General features: G+C 37.9%; 1 protein-coding gene across 4 annotated transcripts in view; it reads right to left on the reverse strand.

Annotated features, from left to right (window-relative positions):
- LOC125239781 (protein MTSS 1) overlaps positions 1 to 17,711 on the reverse strand; it is a 166,847-nt gene that overhangs the window by 131,536 nt on the left and 17,600 nt on the right. The window lies entirely within an intron of this gene.

A 17,711-nucleotide genomic window follows, 5' to 3' on the forward strand; every position in this document is an offset into this window, starting at 1 on the left:
GATTCGATCCTTGGTTGAACTTACTAAGGTAATTTGGTTAGCATAATTATTTTTCATGGAATTATTGAACAAGATCTTAATCGGCTCAGTTACGTTGCAACAGTATTTAAGAGCAATCAAAATGACCTTTTTGATTTGTCTAAGATCTTATCAGGCTCGTATGGAATCAAGATGCTTGACTACGACGACCAAAATATTGACAGAAGCAACCAATTTTTTTTAGAGTGTAGCAACGTGATGGTGGACCCAGAATTCGAACTCTTATTTATTATACGCAACTTGTTATATAAATACTATACGCCGCTTTACATAGTCCGCTATGAAAAAGACAGCACATTATAAACAATTGGCGGGTCAATGGTTCGTGTCGCAAAATAAATAAAAAAAAAAGATACTCGATTTGGCTCATTAAGCCTCGAAGTAAGATTGTAAAATTGGCTGTCTTTGTTTTGCCCGATAACGATGGGAACACTTTCTAATCACTTTCCTCGAAAGAATAGGCAGATGTCAATGACAGACAGAGATATGTCATTTGTATAGGCAATAAATAAAATAGCAAAGTCTATTAAATGAAACTTATAGATTCAAATAAAAGTCTAAATGCGTTTGTTTGTAATTAATTACTTATATTCAGTATAACGGCCGTAAAAAGGAGTTATGATTGTAATTTAAAGACACATGCACCTCGTTTTCCGATAAATTAGCTGTGATACAAGTCACAGCCTAAAACAAAAGTTTCAAACTAAGGCCTGACTCGTAACGGATTTGTCAAATTCAAAACTGTTTTAACGGTACCAGAGCCGGCCGAATCAAAGTATGTTTTTCTATAATGTGTTTAAAATGTATTTAAAATTTATTATTTATTAGTAAATTCATCATTCTCCATTTCTCCTCGCTCATGTTGTAAGTTTTGTTGTATGCCCTCCATCGTACATCCGACAGTGTTTTTCGACACATTCTTAGTTTTAGTCCTATCAAGGACTATCTTTTTTAAAATATTTTGGTGGCTTATGGTTGGTGTCATTTAAATGAATGAATTTCTTAGACACTCCATCCTATTCCGGTTAATAGGTGAATACTATGAGACTTCGTTAAATTAAGTTTTTTACCCGATTTGAAGAGCGTTGGCTTTAGCAGGCTGCTGGCTTCATAGCTGTGGTGGATGATATCCAGCTATTGTCAGAATAAAGTTGAAAGATCATATTATTAAATAAAATCTGCGAACAGCTTCGTTCAGCAGTTTTTGTTGTAGATTTTTTATCGAAAAGTGGTTACTTTGCTTTAAATGCTTAGTAACGGACACTGCATCGACTGAATTCCTAGTAAAGTGGATATTTGGAGACTCATCTACATTATCATTGTTTCATAGGAATCGTAAAGAAATTGCCTTTCAGATAAGGTATAATGTTGGTTGCCTGGTAGTGTTGAAAATGATTTAAATGCAAGTTTCGTCAACAGGAATCAAGTTTTTGACAGCAATTTGTCGCCGAATTATTTTCAGCGATCACTTTAATTTTATCTATCTAGTTAGTTGAGAATTGCTTTTAAACATGATTCTAACATAATAATTTTGTGAATCTGGCAATTTGAATGGTGTAATGTATATATAATGTAAGCTAGAAATTATACAAGAAAAAGCACTCTGAATTTGACAAATCCGTTACGAATCAGGCCTTAGCTGACCATAGTGTTACATAACTAGTTGACGACCGGTCTGGCCTAGCGCGTAGTGACCCTGCCTGCTACGCCGCGGTCCCGGGTTCGAATCCCGGTAAAGGCATTTATTTGTGTGATGAGCACAGATATTTGTTCCTGAGTCATGGATATTTCCTAATATGTATATAGGTATTTGTATATTACATATATCGTTGTCTGAGTACCAAACTGAATACAAAAACAAGCAATTTACGTTGCTTATTTTTTGTGATGAGGACACGCGGGCGCGGGCGCGGGCCCGCCGCGGGTCCTAGCGGGCGGGTGCGTTTTTCAAACCCTTCACACAGAGCGCGGGCGCGGGCGCGGCGGGCCCGACGCGGGTTTCCCATCCCATCCACCATCGATCGTTGGCAGTCTGCTCCAAGATGTCAGAAGATACGGACACAGACGAGGAATTATTGTTTCTGCTTGTTTTGAGGAATAAAGTTCGCAAAAGAAAAAAAAATCCGGGTTCAGGAAATTAATATGAAACGATTAATATTTGGAGAGTACCATAGACTGAAGGCTAATCTAAAAAAGCTTTGGCTCTCTGATGAAGACTAAGGTATTGGATGTATGCGGTTTTGTAGTTGTAGTTTTTATTATGTAAATATATATTTAATTTATATATTATATATTTATGTTATTTTATTTGTATAGTTGTATATTATGTATTTATTCGTATATATTGCATGTTAGTGTAAGTTATAATTTATTATTACCTAAAATCCGTTTCCTGCGCCGTTTGTACTGTATGCCTACCATCTCCAATTCTCCCTCAATTGCTCAAAGGTTAACTGGAAGAGATCCCTTAAAGGGATAAGTTCGTCTTTGTACTTATAATAAGCTCTTTTTCCTGTGTGTTGTATTATTTTCTGGTACAATAAAGTGTTTTACTACTACTAGACTGTGTAGAGAACTGGAAACATATGAACATAGATTTTTTAAATATTTTCACATGTCAAAGGCAGCCTTTGAAGAGTTACATGAAACATTGAGTGCAAAAATATACAAACAGGATACAACAACATACAGTCACGCCTGTTTCCCATAAAGGGGTAGGCAGAGCACATGAAACTGTTAAAGTTACAGTGCCACTCTTGGCAAATAAGGGGTTGAGAGAAAACTAAACTGTGACATTTCAGTGATAAGTTGCCAGCCTCTCGCCTACGCCACAATTTACCCCATATAAGCATAAGCCTTCTACGACACCCACGGGAAGAAAGGGGGTGGTGAAATTCTTAACCCGTCATCACACGGATACAAATACAAACAAACAAAACAACAGGACACAAATTTTCACACGAAACAGGATACAAACTTTGTAAATAAATACAAACGCCATGAAATGCACGCGCCCGCCCGACCCGCGCACGCCCGCTGTGTGTGAGCTTATACGCAAACCAATGAATTACGAAAAAGCTACCGCCCGTTACCCGCCTCACCCGCTCTCTGTCTGTGTCGCGGGCGCGGGCGCGGGCGGGCGCGGGCGCGGGCGGGCGCGTGTGGTGTGGCTGATACACGCACCCGCCCGCGCCCGCGCTGTGTGTGTGGATGTACATTATAAACTGGCTAACACAACGCGCGGCGGGCCCGCAGACGCACGCACCCGCCCGCGCCCGCGCTATGTGTGTGGTGCGCTTAAATGTTACTTACAGTAACGAATACTAATTGTAAGAGCCGCAAAGGACAAATCCAGTAAGTACTTAAGACATCGCTTTTTTTGTAGTAAATTTGATTTAGTTGGAATTAAAATTGTACAGACAGCTGCAGAGAAAAGTAGACCCGAAGTAGAAAAGGGTCTACACTACATTGGTATTAAGGGGCTCCAACACGCTATTCATCGATTTTTGTCAAGTTTTGAGTTGAAACTCCTAAATTTGGACTAGGTACAGATATAATTGTATTGAATTGATACCAACGTCCCATCGGTTCTTCAGTCTTTGATCTTTATTCGTAAGAGCCTTATTTTTTATGATATTTTTAAACATGGTCTAAAAAAACACTTTTATCGAAATTTTATTTTAGTGCAGGGTGTTTGTTACATGAAAGCGACATTTATGGATTTACCTTTGACTTTTCTAAAAAATCAAAGGAGATTTTAATTATAAACTAATTAAAACAAGCTGAGCTGTGAAGTAATTATTAACATTGTAGCTAATCTTGATGGAGGAGCGGTGTCTCTTGACACAGGTATTTTTTATACTTAAAAAGAGGCACCAACCTGATTGTTGTAAACTATCTGTGCTACTGAATAAATCAATTATGATATACTATTTTGTCTAAAGACGATGCTGTTAATATAATAGGCTTTAGAAACTATCATAATATCAATGGATTCAAATCGGAGGTCATTGGCGCAGGGCATTACCTTAATATTGAAGACGACTAGTTATATTGAGTAGTACATCTTAAAGGATGGCCCCTTAAAGGATTACTATAAACACGCCGCTGTTTTTTTTACTCAGCCGTTGCTCCCAAAAATAATTTAGTAGGTAATTGAAGTCACGTATTGTTTGTAGATGGAGCTATAAACGTCTGGAATGTATGCAGCGTGTGTGGCTCTTGTTTATTGACTATGTGTGGGAGGTTTCTAGGGGAAAGTTTTCACTGAACTTCCTGATTAAGCCATTTAAGACAGTAAGAATGGACTAGAATACAATACCAATAATCGCTATGAAGAATATTTAATATTAATACCCTGATCACGACCCTTCCTAGTGTTTCAAATTCTTAATTTAGCAAAAAACCGATGTCAATAATCTCACCCTTCGGACCTTTTACTGTCGCTATTCTAAATGAATATTTAAAATCGTCAGAAAACTTAACTATAACAGGACGAATGGGAAATGGAATTGACAAACAAACTCTATTTTGTGTTAATCTTAGTCCGTTACTCCGTACTGAACTACAACGCCAACGATATATTTTATTTTACAATAATATTATTCTTACTGTGATTACAGAAATAGTAAAATACAGCAATGACAATAAAGTTAAACAATTTACATATCTGAAGAAGAATATTTATTTTATTTACGTTATTAATTACTATTAAGTAATTCTTAGACGGGAAGGGGCAAGTATTACCAAGAGACTTGACTATTGTGACAAGTAACGGTGAACCAATGCGGTCAACGCGACGGTTAGAGTTACGGGTTTGAATTACGATATGTTAAATGACAGAAGAACAAAATTGATGCAGCGGCACACCGTGTTTTTTTAAGTCGATAGTAATTTAAGTTCTCTTGTCGAAGAAGGTAGGTCTAGAAGTTTCTATTCTAACTTTTTGACCTCGATGGATCTCGTTTTGACAATATTTTACATGATTATTGGTTATGTTTCTGGTGGGATAATAACTATAAGTTTCACATTCCACATCTAACCACACATATCAATATTAGGTATTTTATTTTATGAGCGGTTTGCAAGATTTTGAAAAGACAGAGTAATAGCTTGTTGTTAGGTTCGACTTTCCTTAAGTCCAATGGAGCAGACTTGCAAATAATACCTATGTCACTATTGTCATTTATCAGACTTTCCTCCATTGATCCATATTACAAACGCCTATGACACTTCGACATGGCAAGTTTAAATAAGTTTGCATTTAAGTAGCGGAGAATATGGTTCAATTTGCTTAAAATTAAATAAACGATATGGTTTTGTCGTCGTATACCTATTGATCGTTACTTTCCTTTATTGGTAATTCGATCAACGCTCGGGAAAGTTACGAGTGTGTGGAAGGCAAACGACGATAAAATTGCCCTAAATTCGTGGAAGGAGTTTTGAGTATTTTTCGGAAACTGAAAAGTAATTGAAGTATTTATTGTTAAATTCTGAGGGAACTTTTTATCTACCATTGCATTACGAACTATGAGAGAACATACTACTATTTAGGGAGTATCATTTATTATCTAAGAATGTCCTGTCTCAACATGGCAAGAAAAATAAGATTAGGTAAGTTTATTTAGAAGAGCGTGGGAACCTGGCGTGTTATTGACATTGCATTGGCATCATAATGATAATGAATGTGTGAGAAAATTACTTAGGATCAAAATTACGTGAATGTTTTTTTTTACGATTAGACATATTGTACTTAGTGTAGTTACCAATAACATTTTATTTTGAATTGTAGTTACCTGTATGCCTAGCACACGAGTGTTAGGACTAGCACATCAGTACCACAGTATGTAGTACCTCGTCCGCGAGACGGACTACTTACAGATAATTAACCGCTTTGTGCCAAAAATCTGATTGGTTTCAAGTTTTACGTTTATTTTTCGACTGATTCGACTCACATCCATTGGGAACCATTGTTTAAAAAAAAGCTGCCAATAAAGGTGATCCTCCAAACTTACTGTACTTCTGTTTATTTAGTATTAGCAAACTGACGAGTACCTGAAAGGAAAATCATGAAATCAATATCAATAATTTATTCAGCAGAGTACCTGCACTGAGCACGTTATGCCGGGTCTTCTTTATGTATGGGATTTTTTATACATTGTCAAGATAAGCGCTAGTAGCTCTACCAACTTAAACCGCTGCATAATTGTCTGTTCAATTTTGCCGTTCATTCATTATATAAAACAGCAGCTAAAAATATACAGAATAGTCCTAATAAGAAAAGAAAATTCGTTTATCAATTTCGTAATTGAACTTAGTTTATTGAAAAACTCTTGTAACTTTGTACAAATATATTTACCAAATAGATACACCTAACAGCAGATATATAAAAAAGAACAAACTTTTAAACATTCTAGTAATTGTAAGAGATAATTTATGAGCCTGCCTTGAAAATGTGGTAGAAAATTTCTGTTTCTTTCAACCCGTTATTTGACCAAAAAGTTTTAAAATCGGGCAGTTCCACGTGCTCTACCTACCCCTTTTGGGAATACATGCGTGAATATTTCCACCAGGCATTACTTACGCCTAACAAACATTATTGATTTATGACTTATGATTATGACCTTCTACTGGATATTATACACAGGAACTCAGTCCTCAGAAGTTTGCTCAGAAGTCAGAAGATAATTTGCAGTTTGAGAACACATCAGCGATCATAATCCAAGCGTAGTGAAGCGCGCGGTGTGCGGCGCCGCGCTGGTCACTGCAGCCGCAACTAACACAATAATAAAGCAATTTCAGCGACGCCGCTCTGTAACTATAACTAGAGAGCTGAACTGTATTAGCGTTAGGACTTGATATTTGCGACCTTTGCTATATTAAAGGTCTAGAACTTGCGATATCTACGTTGCGTTGGCAGAAATTTCAACGACATTTAATTTTCTTCGTTCAATTTAAGCGTAGCCACCTACCGTAGTGGGTAGGTACCTACCTGTAAAGTTTCATTAGAAAATAGAAGGTACCATTCAAGAACAGTTTAAATGTTAACTCTTATCAGTCTTATCACATTCATTCTTCCGACTTTCAGGCAGCAGATTTTAACTGCCGGTGTCGAAAATAACAAAATCAATCGAAACAGGATAATTATGAAGAAAAAACTTTAATTACGAAGAAACGAATTTAGTTAAAAATCGACTTTAGGCTCAACGTTATGTCATGCCTTGTAAATGTCTCAACACCTCACTTGGTCGAGTAAAACGTGAACTTTAAATAGGACAGCTTTAGCGCAAGGAAGGTAAGCCGATTACTAATTGTACTGCCAAGAGTGAGGGTTTAGCAGATTTGTAGGGCTTTACTTTAAATTAGACTAGCATGGGATCGGAAAATGCGATGTCACTGGCATACGTAATTAGCTTGTATACTTTCTTAGCTTGTGCTTTGCTAGCTTGCGCTGATATATGCCCTTTTTGCATTAAGATCTCATCAACATGTATTAGTTGCTACGAGAGCAAATTCATTAAATAAAGTCTACATCAACACTGAAAATATCAGGAGTCGTAAGGAATAGCTGTCCATATTAATGTATGTGTTTACACTCAGTTCAGGCTTACTTGTCCAATCATGTAAACAAACACTGCTGGAAAACATTATCTCAATTTTCTCTGGAATTACAAATTAACCATCACTTAAAATGTTATTATACACTCACAAAGTATTGAAATCAATCAAAAATCCACTGAATAATATCATTTCTAGAACGATTTTCATCAATAATTGTAATTACGAACGGATGACATAAAAAACTCCTGACATTACGAAGTCTAGATTGTCTATGAGTCGCAATGTTGGGATGACAACTTATCGTTATGAACGATCGATATTAACGTTAGAGTTTGTATAGCTTGGAAATGCGTTGATATTAACTACAATAATTTATCAGATTTTTAACCGACTTTTTTACGTAGAAGGAGGGTTTTGTATTCAGTTTCGTATTTATGTTTTATGTACTTCGGTGAAAATATGTTTTATGTACTTATGTTCACCGATGACTCCGAGAGCCATGATCCGATTTTTTTTTTTTTTTTTTTTATTATGGACTGATCGGCGATTGACCCTAGTCACACCTGATGGGAAGTGAAGACAGAGTCAGAGAAGATTTTAATCATGTTTCTGAAGAAAGCGAAAGTGAGACAAGCCTTTTTCACAGGATTATGGCAAATGTGACGAAAAAGAATTAAATTTTGGTTTTAACATAGGTATTGTGTGACGTAAAATTGAAAATCCTCTGATGACGTCAGCAGCGAAATTATCGTTAATACATCACTTTATCGACACTTCCAATCCCTAGTAATTGTCTTTGACCATATTTGACGTTTCGTTTGTTTACTATATTGGACAAGTAAGGCTGAACTGACTTTACTTTAACGACATTGGAATATTTTATTATGCTACATCGCGGCGCGACACTTGCTTGCAGGTCCATGAGCCATGCTACATAGCCTTAGGGGCCGATGTACTTTGGTTTGTGCTTGAAATTTATACTCTTTCTAATGAATATTATTTGAATACGTATAAAGTCTACTAAAGCATTACGCGAAAAAAAGTATTTTTTTTTTGTTAATATTAAAAAGAATCTAGAATTTTAGTTAGGCACCACTTCATTAGCTATCCTGTTACAACTAATATGACGATGAGCATCTATGCTAAAACCTGTATTTTCCCATAACCCTGTTACGATTACGTAGAGTTACTAGGGCACACAAGCCCATCTGCCCCAGTCACGCAGCTCAATACGACAGGTCAGCGTACGGCAAATAGGTCGGGGGTTGGACAGGGATGCTTCCACGGTGGGTATTGCTTCCGCTTTCGTGTTCTTCCTAAGAACAAGCGATCTAGTCAAATGACTCACGACCAGAACAATCGCTTTTCTATATGTATATGTCGGGGACAGGTCAGGATTGGCACCATTTTCAGACATCGGGGCGTTGCTGGGTCATCGAGGATTGAGACGAAGACGATAGTAATCAACGATTTATTTTACACACTTTAAATTTTACAATAACTGATAGGTAAACAACTTGGTTTAGAACAATTATAGCGTGGACAGTTCCGAGGAGGCTCTAAGACTTCTTGTCTCTAGCGTGGTCCGCCAGAGAGTGCTGGGTCTCAGGTATCCCGGCTCCGTCCTAGCGCACGAAGTGGGGACAACAACTGGTTGGGTGGACAACTGGTTGGTTGTGACGTCAGCTGTCCAGCTGCAACTCTTCGCGCGCTGCGCTATAATTGACTATCCGTGCCAATATCCGGTCTGTCTCCGACACGGCCTTCCTGCGCTTACACACGTCCTCGTGTGTTTTACTCTGCAACAATAATAGACACGCAAAGTACACCGTTCGGTTACTCCTGACGAAATGTCAAAGAAACTCAGTAACTCAAAGTAATGATTTTATCGACGTTAACAACTTAATCAAACTTTAGAATAGCATTTCCATACTGCGCGATGCCAATACAACTAAGTGGCAATTTAGTTATTCTTCGCAATAAAATCTTCAAAACATTAAATTTCATAAAATGGATAGCATCTATTACACACTAACCATACTACACGCAATGCCAAAACAACCGAGTACCAAATGTTGTCTTTTTTCACAATAAAATCTTCAACACATTTAATTTCATAAAATCCAAACAAGTATCTCATTCGTGGCCTATTGGTTATACCATAACCACACACTACGCGCATCCCCACGGGATCGCCGAGTCAACCCTGTGACTCTACGGTCTCTGCAAGACCCGACCTCCGCCAGAGCTCCCCGCGCATCGCGCACCCACGGACTGCACACAGCAGATACCGACTTCTAACGGGCTACGACTACGGTGAAGCCTCTGGTACGGTCTGACCAGCCGAACAGATCCTCATTCTCAATATTACACTCGCTATCTTTACATCTAAATCATCAAATGGTACGTGGCTATCTGGCATTTTCCTCAATCTATCGTGAGCCCATTAAATGTTAACCTATTTGTTTGCTGTCACAGAACTACCTAAAATTCACGGTTCGCAAAACAACGACTCTAATCCGCAATTAAAATTGTAAGATCAAAAAAAAAGCCTTTCACTTTTTCTTTATTATGAAACTAACTAAAAACATGACCAAAAAGTCAACTTTACCAGTTTTATATTTTGTCCTATCATTTTAGTTAAGGACAAAAAAAACCTTTTTAAAATCGTATGCAGGTACCAAAATAAGTCAACAATAGTAGAATGAAACTCAACGTGTTGATCTCACCGATCAAAATGTCACTAAATCAGAATCAAGGTAATGAGTTACAGTGCTCTAACAGTTGCATCCATTCGGCAACTTGACACACGTCATACAGCTGACACACGGCGACATATGAACCACCTATACCCGGTGTTCATCACATGAATATGGACTACCTCCATACGGCATCCAACATCGACCGATTACACCACCAAACCAAACGCACGCCACCCACACGTGGCCGCACAGAAACGGAAAAATAGATCCGAATTTTACTCCTACGTTTACGAATGATTGTAATGGTGTACGCAGTCTGAGCCAAAGCAACACATAGCAATATGGTACAAAATAAAAATTACTAACCATGAAAACAACGAGTTTCATTCTTCGATTGCAAACTAATGTTTACCAAAAAAATGAATTTACTTTAGCATTAGCAACAGATGAGTTTCATTCTGTTTAGAATTCACAATCTAAACAGAACAAACATCGCAACAATATCCCAATAAAATGAGAACTGCTCACCAGATAAAGTATCAGAGTCCAAAGGTGTGTTCTTATTCGTAGACCTCACGATGACCAATTCACGCACGAAAGCTCAAGGCTTCAGTTGCCACTGCTATCGCTGCTGCAGCATCAGATGAAATCACGACGCGACGTCGTTTCATAGCTGGCCATTACTGAAATAATAATTTGCACGGTATCAGTTTCATTGTTTACCGAAGTAAAAACTCAAAGGGAAACAAATTCACAAATAAACAACGACTGGCATTGTCTTAGATATGAGATTTAACAATTATTATTTTATGAACTTTCTCTGATATTAAAATAAAACTTGAAATGGACAAACAAGTGTGAGCACGTGTTTGTTTGTCTTTAAACCTTTACTAAATAAAACGGCTTTTTTAAACTGCTTAACCATGACAATGAATAAAATTCAATAATAAACAATTGGAACGAAACCTGTCCCCTTTTTTTCCCATTCTCCCTGTGCTGCAGTTTCTGCGATACTGGCGTGATGGCACACATTCCTAGATACCACACGTTGTGTAGACTTGACTGTAGCACACTGCAACATACAATTTCATATGCGTAGCTTCTGTTTTCACACAATAAACAATTCGAGATAGATCACGAATTAAGGGGTAGGTATTACTCTAATACTGGCAATAACTTGTCAAATTTGATAAACTACGGAACGTTACAGAATACGGATCTTGGAAACTAACAAAATCAGAATAAGAATCTTTGTTTTGAGAGCAAAAGACACTAAATAATTTTAACACAAACAATAATTACGCTTTTCGAAATTTTATAATCACTACGTTTCAAATGATTCTCGTCAAGTGTAGGTATTCTCAAACTTTCCACAAATGGGATCCACAATTCACCAAATAACATTATGAAATGAACTCACCTGCATTCAAGGTTAGACACGTGACCTTACTACCACGTTTCTAGGTTAGGAATTAGCTCGCAATAAACAGCTCCTGGAACTGGTCCCACGTTAGGGTAAACGACACAGTGTAAGGACGACTCAGTAGTAAATCTCCGGCAGGGACGACGCGGTCGGCATTTTTCTGGATATCTAGGAATTCTGAAGAATGTTATTTCCAGATTTTTAGAACTGTTCTCCATACCCCCATAAACACTTCAATAACGAAATGTCCTCGGCACTGACGTCATTTTCACACACACGTTAACACAGCGCGCACACGCGACCGCAACTGTCCAACTCAATATTTCCCAGTTTTGCATGTAGGTGCTCGCTGCGTGCGAGGGTAGTTTTTCGACGCACTGCGCGGCGTGAAGTTTGTAAGTAGAGTTATTACTGCTATACTGTGTAAACAATTTGCGAAAGCTACGTAGACGGCTAGACGCTGCTCCTTTTAACTCGTTGACATTATTTTTCTAGCGGGTACTTCCTCCTTTTTTTTCACGGTTATGAAAACGAGTATGACCGTTTCCATTCTTATCACTCATAAACAACATTTTCCTTGATCGCTTCATAGTCACTGCAACTTGCGGATGGCGACGACAAGCTGGGGTGGCCAATGGATCGTCGGCCATACACACGTCGGTCGTTGCACACCATGTCATGGCGTTGGTTTCTTGTTTGTCGGGTTCCAAGTCCGGAAAGGTCACCCGTGGAATGTAGGTTGGTATTGATGAACTTTTCAGTGTCTCGATACGGGAGTGCATATGTTGATTTTGCGCTTCGAGAAATTGCCAATATGGCGGCACTTCCGTTCCGGTGCAATTATTTTGCGTCTCTTTGCCTCGATGTGATCCCACTTCTGATGTCGGGGACAGGTCAGGATTGGCACCATTTTCAGACATCGGGGCGTTGCTGGGTCATCGAGGATTGAGACGAAGACGATAGTAATCAACGATTTATTTTACACACTTTAAATTTTACAATAACTGATAGGTAAACAACTTGGTTTAGAACAATTATAGCGTGGACAGTTCCGAGGAGGCTCTAAGACTTCTTGTCTCTAGCGTGGTCCGCCAGAGAGTGCTGGGTCTCAGGTATCCCGGCTCCGTCCTAGCGCACGAAGTGGGGACAACAACTGGTTGGGTGGACAACTGGTTGGTTGTGACGTCAGCTGTCCAGCTGCAACTCTTCGCGCGCTGCGCTATAATTGACTATCCGTGCCAATATCCGGTCTGTCTCCGACATATATAAGAAGTCCTCGTTGTTCTCTTGGGAAAAAAGAAGTAAGCAAGGAGATGCATTATGTCATATTTTTATGACGATATCCAGAGAGGAAACGCGGACTATTTTAATACATTTATTTAATATATAAGTGGTCACTCGATTTCGTTCTTTATCCGTTTTTGCTAGTTTTGTTGCAAGTTAAATGGCAAAATGGGAGCTACCGAGCGTAGGTTTTTTTTTATATATATATGTAGCCTAGATGATGTATTGTGGTGTGGTGTACGGTACAGCCACTAAATTTTCATAAAAACTTCCTCGACTGTTTGTCGATTTCAGTATTTTTATACCTTCTACGTAAGTGTTTACTCAGACACGAAAATGAAACATATTGTGGAAATGTATAATTAGAATATTTGCTAAAAGTTGAAGAGTAATATATTTAGTCGATGTTCTACTCGAGATAATGAAGAATTAGAGTCAGCTATTTTAATAACACTCGAAACATAATCAAAGGTATGCACTTGAAATGGTTACGTACCTACTCGCATGCGAACAACGAAATTATATTGTATGAATTCGGTAGGAGAAATTACACTAAATTCAGAAACAACACAAAAGCCTGCTGACAAAGACGTTGAATCAAAAAAGGGCCTCGTGCAATCAAACATCATCTAGCCTAAAGTAATAATTTATTTCAATTTCATCTACCTTCGATGAAACTAAAATTGAGAGTCGGTATCTAATATAAATAATTACGATTAAGTTGTCGCCAATGTAAGCACAATATATAATCAAAACGTATCTATATATGTAATCGTTCCCGAACATCAAAGATTCCTAACCCAAATCGGAGAAGAAATCCGTTATTCTTAGTTGGCCGACTTAACAATCGAGCGTAAAAGCGATGGCGATGGCGGCAAATCCACTAAATCCAGATTTAGAAACGTCAACCATGGTGAATATAGGTTGATTTCGAAACACGAGATTGGGTCAGAGTGATTTGTTTGTAGAACAATTTTCTTACCTGACAAACCCACAACGACGACTAAATTGTCTGCATGTCAAAAAAGGTTGATAATGTCACGTGCTTAACTTAACGTATAGTTTGTATTGTATCAGAAGGTAATTTTATGATTTGGCAACATAATCCCATAATAAAAGTTCACCATTTAGCATGTTAGCTTTAGGTTTTGCAGTAGTTAGAAATACTTAGTTATACCTTACTGTTTGCATGTTGCTAGGTTTAAATACCAATACCACGTATGTTCTCAGTGGGATATGTTTAAGGAAACATCTTAATCTATTTTGTACTAGATACGTATATTTCTTTATGTTATATTCTTCACTTGTATGTTTCTGTTTTATCTCCTTGTAATAAAATAAAAATAAATAAAATAAAATTGTCAGAGAACTAGTTCTTACGAAAGCGATTCCCATTTAGCGTTAGTTTTTTTTTTGTTTGTAGTCAGTCAATGATGCACTCTGAAACAATAGGTAAGTTTACTTAGGGACCATCCACACTCATAGGACGCATGTCTCGAGACGCGCAACGGACGTCTCCGCCACGCCGCCTGAATGTAATTCAAATAAAAAACCGGCCAAGTGCGAGTCGGACTCGCCCACCGAGGGTTCCGTACAAATTTTCTTTCAAACTACCTAGTAAAAATAATCTCATATTTTCATATAACTCTAATGACTTGACTAGAAGACAAAAGTATAGGCACTAATGAGTATTATAGTGTATAGCGCCATCTCCCGATCAATTTGCTAACTGATTTGCACGACCTGGTTTTTCAGGGATAATTCTTTATAATGTTAACCGATTTAAACAGTTTTTACTTTATTGGACAGAAGATGGTTTACGTAACATCTCGTATTAATTTGAAGTACGATATACATCCGCAAGGGTGGGTAAATTGAAAGTAAAAATCTGAAAAGTTTTTTGTGAATTAAAAAAAAAGTATTCAAAATACAAACACGATTATATTTTTCCTGTAATATATAGCATAAAACCAATGTTTACTAAAATTTTCATAATTTTTCGTTGGTAAACTTCGGAGATAAGGGGGGGGAACGGTATTTTTTTTTACATTTTCCTTCAAAATTCTATTTTTTTCCACAACAAAAAAAAATAAAAAATAGTTTATTTACGTTCAATTTGAGCTCTTTCCAACGATACCCCACTTGACCTAGTAACTTGAAATTTACAGTTTGCCCCCCTTTCATTTTGGCCATTTTCTACAATTAACATTAATATATTTAAAAAAATTATACTTTCTATTTGTAGAGGTTTACAATGTTCACAAGTATTCCAAATTTCAAGTTGATAGCATTAGTAGTTCTCGAGATATTTAGGAATGTGACATACGGACAGACAGACGGACAGAGTCGCACCATAAGGGTTCCTGTTGTACCTTTTTGGTACGGAACCCTAAAAACGTCTCCTCAGTACATTTTGTATAGGAAGGACGTAAGGGACCGGCCACATCAGAGCGTCGCGTGTCTCGGGGCGCGCAACGGACGTCCGCGCCACGCCACCTGAGTGTAATTCAAAAAGTTACACTCAGGTGGCGTGGCGCGGACGTCCGTTGCGCGCCCCGAGACACGCGACGCTCTGATGTGGCCGGTACCTAAGACGCGCCCCAGGCGGCGTGGCGGTGGCGTGGCGCGTCGCCTGGGGGCGCGTCTTACGTCCTTCCTATACAAAATGTACTGAGGAGACGTTTTTTGAATTACATTCAGGCGGCGTGGCGGAGACGTCCGTTGCGCGCCCCGAGACACGCGACGCTTAAGTGGGAACGCTGCCTTAGTTTCGTAAAGTATCGGCACTGCCTTTGGGCGATATGTTCCAGAAATTACATTATAGAGTAAAAATCGTTGGCTGGATGCCGTGAAAGAGGACATGGAAAAGAGCGATGCCGAAGACCAGGCAAAGTTAAAAATATTGAGTCGGAAAGCAAACTGGGCTGGGCAATCGCTAGGTGCGAAGAAGTGGAAATGGGGTCTTCCTTGAAAACCATAAGAAGAAGAATACAAAATATTTCCAAATTAAATTAATATAGCAACAAGAACAACTGCTCAGCCAAACAACGCTCCCTAATGTTGGTTCAAATTCAAGACTAATCGCGCAATGCACATGTCCATTGAGCGCTCTACCTACGACTACGAGTACGGATAATAGCAAAAAACGGTAAACCAACAGCATATTGCATAATGGAAGTTACGTAGTAAGGTGTAATTTCTTTGAAATAATTACATCGTTTGTAGCGATTTATACAAAGGCACTACTGCTTTCCAGTATTTGACTGAATTCATTAGTAATTTTAACAATTAACCCATCATACGATAATTTGAATCAATAAATACCAACCATTAAAATTCCATTTTAAGCTAGTGCGTGTTTATTAGATGAGCATGCTAGTCAAGCTATTTTTGGAATGTTTGACATACCTACAGAAGTACAGTCAGTCTCCATACCATCGTCCCTGGATATATGTATAGATATTACCACCGGATAAACCCGCCCGACTATAATCCGATAGAAATGAAAGAAAACAAAGATTTCACAACACAATGATATAAAATTTTGACTAAACAAGTTAACATAAGGTCAGTGCGGGCAAGACCGGCATAGTTTATTTGAAATAAAGTTTGAGTGGATAAAACTCTATAATTAATGTAGTTTGGCGTAATGCGCATGGTCCTATGGGATAGCAAATATTATATTTTACAAAGCTTTTATAATATTTTGGCGAAATATGGTAATTTTAATTGATAAAAATCACATTTTTTAAGGCTCGGCGGGTTGACCGTCCCCCCGCGGTGAGCACGGGAAGACCGTCTAGTGCTTGTTGTCCCGTAATTTCATATGAGACTAGGTTCCAAAACCATGATCATTGTTATTTTACGTAATAACAGGGCAGAATGTACTAGATAATTAATAAAATAACGTTGAAATTTTAAACATATAAGCATTTTTCCATTTATAAGGCAAGACGCCATATGTCCCGTAGATGGGGTTCATAACCTTTTCTTTTCAGGTCCAATTTAGTCACGATATTACAGGCTCATATAAATCCAACTACTTATTTGTTTTTGAAACTTGGTTATTAAGTAAAGGTAATAGGATATTAGGTACGTGAAATAGTTTGGTAACATTTCTTAGCAATGTCCCAGTCATTGTCAAATATGTTTTCAGGGGTACTGATTTCAAAATTAATGACCAATTTGGAATCTGATATTACTGACTGTCACTTTGACACAAAAGTCGTCATGGTTGTCGTCAAATAAGTTTTCGGAGGTGCTGATTTCAAAATTAATAAACAATCTGGAATCTAACATTGCTGACTGTCACTTCGACGCAAAAGTCGTAATAGGTGTCGTCACATAGGTTTTCGGAGGTACTGATTCCAAAATTAATGACTAATTTGAAATCTGACATTGCTGACTGTCACTTTAACACAAAAGTCGTCTGGTGTCAGTACACCAGACGACTTTTGTGTTAAAGTGACAGTCAGCAATGTCAGATCCGAAGTTTCGAAGTTCCGAAGTTTTCCTATGTGAAAATTTCAGAATTTTGGACGGAAAGTTTCCAAAATTCTGAAATTTTCACATAGGAAAACTTCGGAAACTTTCCACACTTTGTATGGACAATTGTATGAATGGAAACTTTCCACTTCATAAATTTAAATTTACTTTATTTTTAATGAAAGTTTCGTGAATTTTTCAAGAAATTTAAGATTTTT

This window comes from Leguminivora glycinivorella, chromosome 2 (genome assembly GCF_023078275.1).
Source record: "Leguminivora glycinivorella isolate SPB_JAAS2020 chromosome 2, LegGlyc_1.1, whole genome shotgun sequence".
Taxonomy (NCBI): domain Eukaryota; kingdom Metazoa; phylum Arthropoda; class Insecta; order Lepidoptera; family Tortricidae; genus Leguminivora; species Leguminivora glycinivorella.